This window comes from Ixodes scapularis, unplaced genomic scaffold, assembly GCF_016920785.2.
Source record: "Ixodes scapularis isolate PalLabHiFi unplaced genomic scaffold, ASM1692078v2 PGA_scaffold0__279_contigs__length_252992795, whole genome shotgun sequence".
NCBI lineage: Eukaryota > Metazoa > Arthropoda > Arachnida > Ixodida > Ixodidae > Ixodes > Ixodes scapularis.
This window is the reverse complement of record NW_024609835.1, coordinates 238,878,878-238,889,362: the sequence shown is the minus strand read 5'-3', so window position 1 is coordinate 238,889,362 and position 10,485 is coordinate 238,878,878. Positions and strand designations below refer to the sequence as shown.

General features: G+C 45.1%; 1 pseudogene; it reads right to left on the bottom strand.

The window, feature by feature from the left end:
- Positions 1-2,980: 2,980 nt before the first annotated feature.
- On the bottom strand, positions 2,981-3,869 carry LOC115313677 (annotated as a pseudogene).
- Positions 3,870-10,485: the final 6,616 nt, after the last annotated feature.

The window sequence follows — 10,485 nt, the reverse complement described above, 5'->3', positions numbered from 1 at the left end:
CAATCGAGCAGTAACACTAAGCCCTATGTTTTTCGTAATGTCGTCTATATAACACAAAAATAATAAGGGCCCTAATGCAGACCCCTGGAGAACGCCGGAGGGTACAATTACAATAATCGAATTCTTTTTGTTTACTTGCACAAACTGTATCCGATTTGTGAGGAATGCTTTAATGCACAAAACAATGTTCTTATTTACCCACAGGTTTTGTAATTTATGAATAAGTTCAAAATGAGGCACCCGATCAAAGGCTTTCGATATATCCAAACATATCGCATCAATTTGCCCTCTATTATTAACAGCTTTGGCAAAGCCGTGTACAGTTTCAGCAAGCTGCGTTACAGTCGACAGCGACTTCCGAAACCCATGTTGGTTAGAAAAAAATATGTTTGAATCATCAAGAAACCTATGCAGCTCTTCAGACACAATATTCTCCAGTATCTTACAACAAGCACGCGTCATCGATATTGGCCTATCATTTTAACTGAATGCTTATCTGACGATTTGTGCACTGGTCAGCCAGTCCGAAGGTACTTGATGCCGCTCTAAACTTTTACTGAAAATAACGAATAGATACTTAAACACCCACTCCGCGTAACGCTTTAAAAATGCGTTGTGAATTTTGTTTGGTCCCGGTGATTTTTTTTTTTTTTTCTGGCGACCTCTAGTAGTAAAGCAAAAATACCCTATTCAGAGATAATCAGATCTGGCATAGCCGAGAGCCGCGCGCGTCTTATCTCGTCAACGCTTTCATGTGTGTTGTCACTATCTACAAAAACAGATTAAAAAAATAGTATTCAACACGTTTGCCATTCTGGCGGGATCAGTAATGATACGGTCATTATCGGTGACATATTCCACACCCACACGTGACGGCGCGAGGTGACGCCAAAATTTTTGTGGTGATGTCCTGATAAATTCAAGCATGGATTCTGAAAAATACTTTTCCTTCGCGTCTTTCAGTTTACATATCAGGGTACGCGATAGTTCTTGGATAAGTGTGGTATTACGAGTTTTTTTTCTTGCGGCTGCGGGCTATCTTAGGTTTGAGTTGAATTATTTCTCGGGTCTGCCACGGGTTTTGTCTCGCCACGCGCTTAGCCCTCTTCGGAACAAATCTATCGAGACAGTAGAAAGCTATATTCTTAAATTGATTCCATGGTTCATTTAAGTCATACACACCCTCCAGAGAAGAAATTTGTAATTCTAAATGGTCGAGAATACTAGCGTCATCGGCTCTGTTAACGTTATACGCTTTCGTGGTTAAAGGGATACTGAACCGAAATTTTAGGCTCACTAAACAAGGCCGGGCGGATAGGCGGGAAGCTGCAAAACCAAAAAAAATATCACTCACACGGCGATATATCTAACCGATCGCCGTATTTTTTTGGAAAAGAAGGGCGCGATTAAACCCGGCCAACGAGACAAGGCAGGTTACGATTCCCATTCTCTCTCCTCCTCGCTTCGTCCCGTCAAGCTGGTGAACCGAAGCGAGGAGGAGAGAAGCGAGGCCGCTTCTCCTCATTCTCAAATTCTCCCGGAGGACAGTTACGTCAAAGAACTCGCATGATCGCGCCCTTCTTTTCCAAATGTACGGCCATCCGTTTGAGGCATCGATGTACGAGTGATGTTTTGGAGTTCGTAGCGTTCGGTTCAACACTTTTGCAGCCTTACTTTGCGAAACTCAAATTTCGGTTCAGTATCCCTTTGCGGTTCTGCACGTTGTTGTGACTTTGCAGGATAGCAACACCATCTTGTGATCTGGCAGACTGTCTTCAACGCTTACTTCATAATTTGTCAATTGTTCAGAGACAAAAATTAAGTCAAGTATAGAACTAGATGACCCATTTGTTTTAGTAGGTTCTTAAACCACCTGCGCCAGATCGTTACAGAAAGCGATGTCCAATATACGTTCGCCATTCTTGGTTTTGGTTGGTCCTGGTTCTAAGTCATCCCATTTAACTCCGGGTAGGTTAAAATCACCAGCAATTATCATCTTGGAGTGATCGGTCACATTTTGTTCTAGGTAATCATGAATAGCCTCCAGAAACGCAGTTGGGGATTCAGGAGCTCTATATACTCCACCAATTTCATAAGTGTGTCCACAAAACGTCATTTTGCACCACAAGCTTTCAGTACCAGCGCAGTCGGCAATCAAGATGCAGGCTATGCTATTCTTATAGATAATAGAAACTCCACCTCCACGGGATCCTCTGTCGTTCCTGATTATCTTTTAGGATGGCGGAAGAAGCTCGGAATCACTTATGTATAGTCGTGCAACCAAGTTTCAATAACTACAACAATATGTGGATTATTATACTAAGAGTAGGTGATCTAGTTCGTACACTTTATTAAAAAGGCTTCTCGCGTTCAAATTAATAAGCCGGAGGCATTCTTTCTTCTCAAATTTTGATCGTCATTTATTTCCCGACTGTGAACCCCTTTGAATGCGTGACTTTTTCGGGACAGCCAACAGCATCATTCAAAATAAACGTCTCGTCACCGATTTGCATGTTATCGTGTACAAGCCTCACACGTAATCTTCGGAACCTTTATTTACCTGCAATGTCGCAAGGATTCCGTCTCTTGTATAAAGTAGCTTGCGAATAATCATTGGACACCGATATCTTTGACCCTTTCAGTTTCTTGCATTTCTGGAATACTTGAATTGTTTCATTGTAATCATACAGTTTCATGATGACAGGCCGACATTTACCTTCATTTTTGTTTCTCAAGTCTATGAATTCGCTCGACCGTGTTCACAGTCACGCCTAGCTGTTGTTCAAAAACGTCACCTTAGTTTTCAATTCATCGTCCGTTTCGCTGTGAGTTTCGGGAATACCAAATACTATTAGGTTGTTTCTCCTAGCTGTATCTTCAAGATCTGTTATTTTAGTCTGTTGGATGTGAACTAGTTCTTCTAACTTTTGAACCGTTCCCCGTAGATGAACAATATCTTGATTGCTCCTTTAGAGGGCGTCTATAGAGCCGTCTCAAGGCGGGTGATCTTTGCAGCCATTTCGTCCTGTCTTTGTTGGGACGTAACCTGGTTTTCTTTAACTTCTTTAATTTTACTACTCATTTGCTTCTGATTTTCAAGAACTTGTTTAATAATTTCTTCTAGTGTTGTATCCGGGCCCGGATTTAACTCGACATCCCCAGAAAGAAGCAAGAATAAATTATCCCGACACTGCAAGGAACAGGCAAAAAACACTCGTGGGCACGGCAGAACAATAACACATCGGTTGTTAGAGTTTAAACACATGCAATCGCCTTCACTAACTTGTTGTATCACGAAAAGAAGGGGCATGTTAGATAACTTGTCGCTCGGACGGTTGCTGTGCCCACTGACGAAACCTAACAAAAAAAAAAAAACGAAAAAAATTGGTTTGCTCTTTATGTTTATACATCCTTGATGGAGATGCGCCTCAACGGGTAATCGGTCCCTTAGCGTAGATGAGAAATTTAGCCAGTGCAGTACAACCGCTACCCTGGGGTTTTTAACGTGCATCACGCAGTAGTGATAACACGAACGCGTGCCGGTACGAAACTCATCCAGATTGAAACGGGCTGGGGCGGCGAAGTTCCCAGAGCAAGCTTTCGCTCCACGCTCCGAGCTGATGAGACGCGTTAGCCCACTCGGCCACTTCCTCCTCCTGACGAAAACTGCTTCGGGCTGTGCTCTTGTACCCTCCTGGCCTTGAGTCATGGTTGCTGCTTGATGTCCGTGCAATACGCCGATGCTGACGTGCGGTACCAACGGTTGCGCTTGGTTTGGCCTTGGAAGTCTTGGAAGGATGGTTGCCGCCCCCAACGCAGGAACGGGACATGTGGTGCACAACAGAATGTATCACGAAAAGAAGGGACATGTTAGATAACCTGTCGCTCAGACGGTCGCTGTGCCCACTCGTGGTTCAGACTGGTCGGTGCATAAACGACCGCCTCACGGAACACGATAGATCCCTGAAATCAGGGGCGGGGGTCACTTTCCTTTGCACTTAAGACCTTGTTCGTGCTCACCATACATTCAGGGCGCCAAAATATTGGTAGATATAAAGAAAAAGACACTCGCGAATTACGGGAAGCATATATTATATATAGTTTAGGAGAACGCTGCGTTGGCAAGCCTTCTGTGGGGCAGTCGGAAGAGAAAACCTTATTTCGGATAGGCCCTTTTGTAATAGATTTAATTCATGGTTCGAAATTATGCTTGTGTACCTCACCTTTTATGCAGTGCGTATACTGTCTCTCAAGCCGTGTTTGCACCACGCTCTTGTAGTCCGAGCCTTTCTGATGTTTTCATTTTCTTCTTTCTTTGTGTATTATACTTCAGTTGCGAGTCAACGCTTGTGAGTTTTGTGCGTTCCTTTTCTTTGTCCTCGTACTTTGTGATCTGTTATGTTCCATTAGTCTTCATACCAACTAGCCAAGCTCACAAGCCCCTGCTACACTATATGTTAAAAAAAATCCTCTTATAATCCGAACTCCGCGCGACGCTCCAGTCGACTCCAGAAGTTCATTAATCGTCCGACTGGGGTTATCGAAGCTCATTCGACGAATTCTTGCCACAATCTCTTTAGTTCGGCTGGTCGAAGGACGCACGGGACGAGGTTGTTTGTCAATCGACATTTCGCCTTCTTTTAAAAGGTAACACCATTCGTAAATTAGTGTTTTACTAATGCCAGGTTCCTTCTAAGCCGTAGGCAGAATAACAACCGTTTCTGCTGCATGTTTCTTCACCAGAAAACAGAATACCACTGCCTCACGTTGCACGTATAAATCAGCCATTACGAAATAGGCAAATAATCTACTGAAGCTGAAAACAGTGTCTCAGAACAATGCGGACAACTATACTGATGAAGACGCGTCTCTCCGTTGCTTTTCTTTCCAGAACATGACAATATATAGGTGTTAAAATTTGAGCAGCTGCCGGTAGGAAACTAGATTGTTGAGGCGTCAAATAGGACTTACAACCAGCAGAAAACGGTGAGCTTTTTGAAGTGTGAGGGGTTGATCCAGAGCTTGATTAAATGGGAGTTGCTTCAGAGCCGGTAGGCATCCCTCGTGTTAGGCCCCAAACGCTATTTTGCTCCAGGAGATTGCATCAACAATTCTCGGGCATTTGAATGTAAAGAAAGGTACACGGAGTTTTAACGAAGACGAAACCATCTACAGTTACTATCACTGTTTAGGCCTACATTGAAGTTTTTGAATTAACAAAGAAATCGAAGTAGAGACATGTTTACGACGGAAATGTTGCCGGTTTTAACCAATTTTTTCTCATGGACATGGTCTCTTTTTATGCTTTGTAGGTGATATTTCACAAAACAAAACTCAGTATTAACAAACTTCTTAACGCCTTTTCTCAACCGGCATCAGTAACGCCTCGAAAACATAAGTAATAATTAATGAACTATAATGTTTTTGTCCCTCATGAAAGCAACGCTTGCCACAGGTTTGGGGAACGCATGATATACCTGTAGGACTCGCCCTTAGTGAAACCATTATATCGCTGTCCCTGAGAGCAATTCATGGGGAAGGAAAAAAAAGTTGGAAAGTGTTACCTCTCAGTATAATTTTCAATGATTAACAATAACAGTTCCCATATTTTGATCAAGCTTGCCTCTGTGCGTGAAGCACCCAGAACTAATGCACCTCAGGTCCCCCCTAAATGGGGTCAATTTTGAGCAATGTCTTATGTAGAAAAAACAACTTTTGTTAATGAATCGACAGCGTAGTGTCATCAACTATATGACAACGAGATTATGCCGTTTTATAAGTATTGGCTGCTTCGTTTTGTTCGAAATATCTATTAAAAAAAAAAAAAAACAGCAACAATGAATTCTTTTGTGTAGGCCGCCAAGGTAGTTTATATTACAACGTATACTCAAGTTCGAGGCCGAACGCCCACAGGCAAAAACCAACACATTGAGCCAGATTCGCAAAAGCGGCGCTCTAGTGCTGCTTTTAAATTATTTCAAAACAGTTTATTTTTTAGCTAGGAAAAATGCAGATGAATGTGCGTATTTGAAACTTACAGCTATGACATATCACGTGCAATTTATTGCCCGCACGGGGCTAGGGCAGGCTTACTGTCATCTCTATTTTTGTATATCAGAACAATATTTTAAAGTCAAGACGAAATCTAAATTTTTCCACCACATTAATCGCAAACTTTTCCAAAAATAACCTGAACTCACTTTGACAGCAGGTTTCCATCAACGGTCGGCACCATGGGGCACTATGTGGCTTGGAAGTTCAACAAAAACTTGAGAAAATCAGCATATCTTTGAGTTGGGTGGGAACCAAATAGCCAGAATTTGTTGAAAGCATACACCTTCAAGAAGTGTAGAGAGTGAGCTAAATGTGTCGGCCAAACATGCGACCATTTGCATAAAAATCTAATTCCGTTCTTGAACATGCTTTGATTCCTTCATGGCGTGTGTCGTGCTATGGTCAGAGCTTGTCCAGTCTGCTTCTTTCCGCCTGTCTTAAACACGAACCCACTGGCCCGCATCACTGCTTTGAAGAGACAGTGGGCAACTACGAGGGGAATTTCTAACGTTTGAATGCGGCATCGCCGAAACCGGGAGAGCATCTCGGAAAAGACGAAAGTGTCCCCTAAAAGCTACAACAAGAGTGCCAAGACATATCGCCCGGGGAAAAGGCCCTCCGAGTACAGTAATGTCGTCAATGGGCCCGTCTCAAATCGCGAGCGGCGTCTCTCGTCTGATCGGGGAGCGCTCTAGGTGGCCCAACGAGCGCGGATGGTACTCAAGGGGCCTCTCGCTCATTAAAGTCGGCGAACGAGTCGATGGGCACTCGTCTCCTCGAGCCCAAAGGCAAAGACGCCAAGGTGGAAAAGCAGGCCCGGGATCGATACTGCGGCACGGGCGAACGAGTCGGCCGCCGTGTCTCCGCCAAAAACCAAGACAGCCCGGTCGACGCACCGAAGGAGAGCGAGGCGTCTCGCCACCCTCCCCGACGTCGTCTCATTTGAATCCCGAAATTACAACACGGAGGCTCTTCTCTTTGCTGTTCGGGAAACTTTGAACATCTTCCCAACCATCCCCCTCCCTCTCTGGATGTGCCCCCGTCATCTCCCCATCTTCTTCCGCGTCCCGAGTTTTTCCCCACTGTTCGTCTTTTTCGGCAGCAGCGTGGGATGTCCTCCCTCTCCCCAATTCCGAAAAAGAGAAGTGAGGGCGAGGGAACCCAGGTGGAACCCTCCCCCCTGAGCGAATTCGGTGGCTTCGATTGGTCGCGGGTAGACTTGACGTCATTTTCTTTCTCGGTCTCGCTTTCTCTCTCTCTTTCCGAAACCGCGCTTCCCTTTGTTCTTATTAGTTTTAAGCCCGCTCCCTATTTGCTGCTTTCGCTGGAAGGAAAAAGGGGAGAGAGAGTCTCCGGGACGAAGGGAAAACGGGAGCCCGCGAGGAAGCCGCTTGTTATTTGCGCGGAGCTCCTCCCTTCGGCGTTGCTCTTGGCGGCCGGCGCGGCATCCCGGGCCCGTTTTCCTACTCTTGCTGCGTACGCCTTGTTGCTCCCTTCTCCCACTCGCGCTTCCCGTGCCTCCCTCGGGCTCCATTAAATCAATACGGGCGCCCGCCATTTTGTTGCTCTTCCCGCGCTTTTGGCCGATGGAAGCTCCTTGCTGCCGCGAGCGCGCTGAGGCCGCTAATGCGGCGGAGAGGGGGAAAAACCGAGGGAGGGGGAGACGGGATGCCGAGCATTCTGCGCTAGCTATCCATCTTCTCACGAAACAACATCGCCACTCGTTTCTCGAGGCGTGGAAGGGGGGGAACGCGAGAGGGCGTTGCGGCTCCGTCTCTTGCGCTCTTCTCTTTTTCCACCGCGGACCCAGAGTTATCTGAAAACCGGGGAAGTTGGAGTAAAAGAAAGAAGCAAAATCACCGGTTTTCCGGCACACGTTCTTCCTTGGTGCGCTCCACGGTGCGTGCAGCGCCAGAAATTTTCCCCCAGTATTCGAGGATAGGGGGGGAAGGGGGGGGGTCGAAAATTTGCATAGCCCCCTATCCTATATGCTTTGTTCATCCGAGTGATGAGCAGGCGGCACGGGAGCGACGTGGAACGAGAACCCGCTGCAACGGGGCGGCCCAATTTTTGCTCGCTTTCGGCTGGTACGGCGGGTGCGGGCGCTGGTGTCCCGATGCTGTTGTTGTTGACGAGGAGCAGATCAACAAACCGCAGACCCTGATTCCGCGCCGGAGTGTACGTAGGAGCTTGGGCCGGTCGGGTGCCTCAACACAGCAGGCACGCGTTTCGGGACGGAAGGCACGGGGGGGGGGGGGGGGGGGGGGGGGGAGGGGGAGATTCGCACTCCCCCCCCTCCCCCCGGCGTGCGTAGCGCACATATGTGTCTGCCTGAGTGCTGGCTGGAAGGCCGTCTTCCGATGTTCTCTTTCGGTTGCGTGGAGAGATTGACACGCCGGGTTTATTGGACCACTTTGACTGAGAGAGCATGGCTTCCCGCAGTTTGGTTGTGGAACGCTGTGTACAATTTTCAGAAACCCACCTTCCGCCCACTTATATTCGCAGATATTGAAGTATCAGTCCCTAGTGTAAAAAAAAATGGTAGTGATAACGTGTATTTAAAGATGTACCCTCAATTTGTACTGGTGTTTTTTTGGAGACAGTAGCAGTAGAAGTGGCACCACTACACTTCGCACTAATACCCGAAATACATGATAGCTCCCAATAGCGAGCAAATGAATAAAATAAAATAATAGAGCCGCCAAAACAGGTGTGCGTTGCCAGGGTTCAATATAAAGAATAAAAGAAACCGGATTTAATCTAGAGTGCAGGCTTAGGCCTGAACAAGAGATTTGGTTACGCTTTCTGATAATCAAATTGTTACTTCAGTAAAAGAGTAATAATTTTGCCTTTTTTTTTGTTTTTCATCTTCGTTGCACGTCCATTGCAAGATCATGCGTAAAGTGGCCGAAACCTTTAAGAACGTAGGTTTTATAGGTGACAAACCGTCTCTTCAATTGTCCCTCGTGTTGACGGAGCGTTACTCTTGTCCGCTAAAAAGGCGAGTGGGAGAGCTGTCCGCAATTCTCGAAACAAGATCGCATTGGAGGGAAAGAATAGGTCAGAAATGGCCGCGGTTTGAATTTCAGCTAGCGCTTTGTTGCTGAAAATAAAATCGATAACCTCGCTAACAAAAAGAAAAAGGAAATGGTTGCAGGCTTAAGCAGCTTACAAAACGTTCGTGCACATTAGCGTTCCGTTTGCAGGCGCGTTAGCCATTATTAATTGAATATTCGATTATGCAAACTTTTCAGATAAGCAAGCCAGAGGAGATTTACGTCCAATAAGGCCTAACTGATCCCGATTTCGGAGGACCCATTTGCTGGTCAAGGGGATTGATCGCGAAAAACAAATTTTGGTTCTCTCGGTTTTAGAATAATTTTTTAAAACAAAATATCATACCGTTCTTATACGGCAGGGGACATAAGTGAGCAATGCGCTTATATCTGTCTTTTATAATAATATTTATTAGTCTCCTTATGCTGTAGAGTTTTATTAGTTGCATGATCATGAATAAATACATATTAATTATACTCTGTTCAGATTTTCAACTAGAAGGTTCGAAGCATTGTACAGTCTTAGGATTAACGTTCTGCATACGTACATATTTATTATTTGTCAACTGTTCTATAACATTTAGACATAGTGGTTGTGTAAAAGTGAGTTTATGGTTTGTAAATGGACATAATTCCGGGGTTTTCACTTTTGAAAAGGTCATTAAGTAATCTTGATAGTTACCAGGCGTGAACCTGACGAACATTCCCAAACAGAGGTTTTTACAGTTCCCAAGGGTTATTATACGTCATACTAAACAAAGCTAAATGCCTGCAACTTGAAAATCCTTTTCTAGAGTGTCACAAAGTATATCGCTGCAGAATTGCAAGTAAGGTGAGTTGAAGAAAGCTAACATGCCGTCTCCTTCACCTGGAAGAAATTTCTGGCCTAATCGCTTCAATGGCTAAAAAGCCTAAGACATATACCGTCTAACTTGAGACTTGTGTCCTGGTTAATAAAAAATATAAAACAAATGAAAGAGCTAAGTTAAAAAAAAAGCTGAACCCGTAACATAACTGATACAGGTAAATCAGCAGTTTCCCGTCCGTCAATGTAGCAATTCACTGTGATAGGTGTCCGTGCGAGCCTAATCCTGACAAAACAAAAATAGTTGGAAAACTCCAAGACAAAACTGAGAGAGAATTGTTTGAGCCTACTGTATTAGAGTAAAGGGCGAGGATAGCTGCGTGAGTGCACCGTCAGTGCACTTAACTGAGGAAGCGTTTTCCTTTTTGTGTCAGGAGCCTGAATTCGTGTGCAAATAGTAAGTGTGCTTCAGTAAACGTTCAGTTGTAAGCGCTTGGTCCTGTCTCTTCTTCCTCGTGTCCTTGTTTCTTAAGCGCTTCACAAGTCCAACATGTACTAACTTGCCCACCT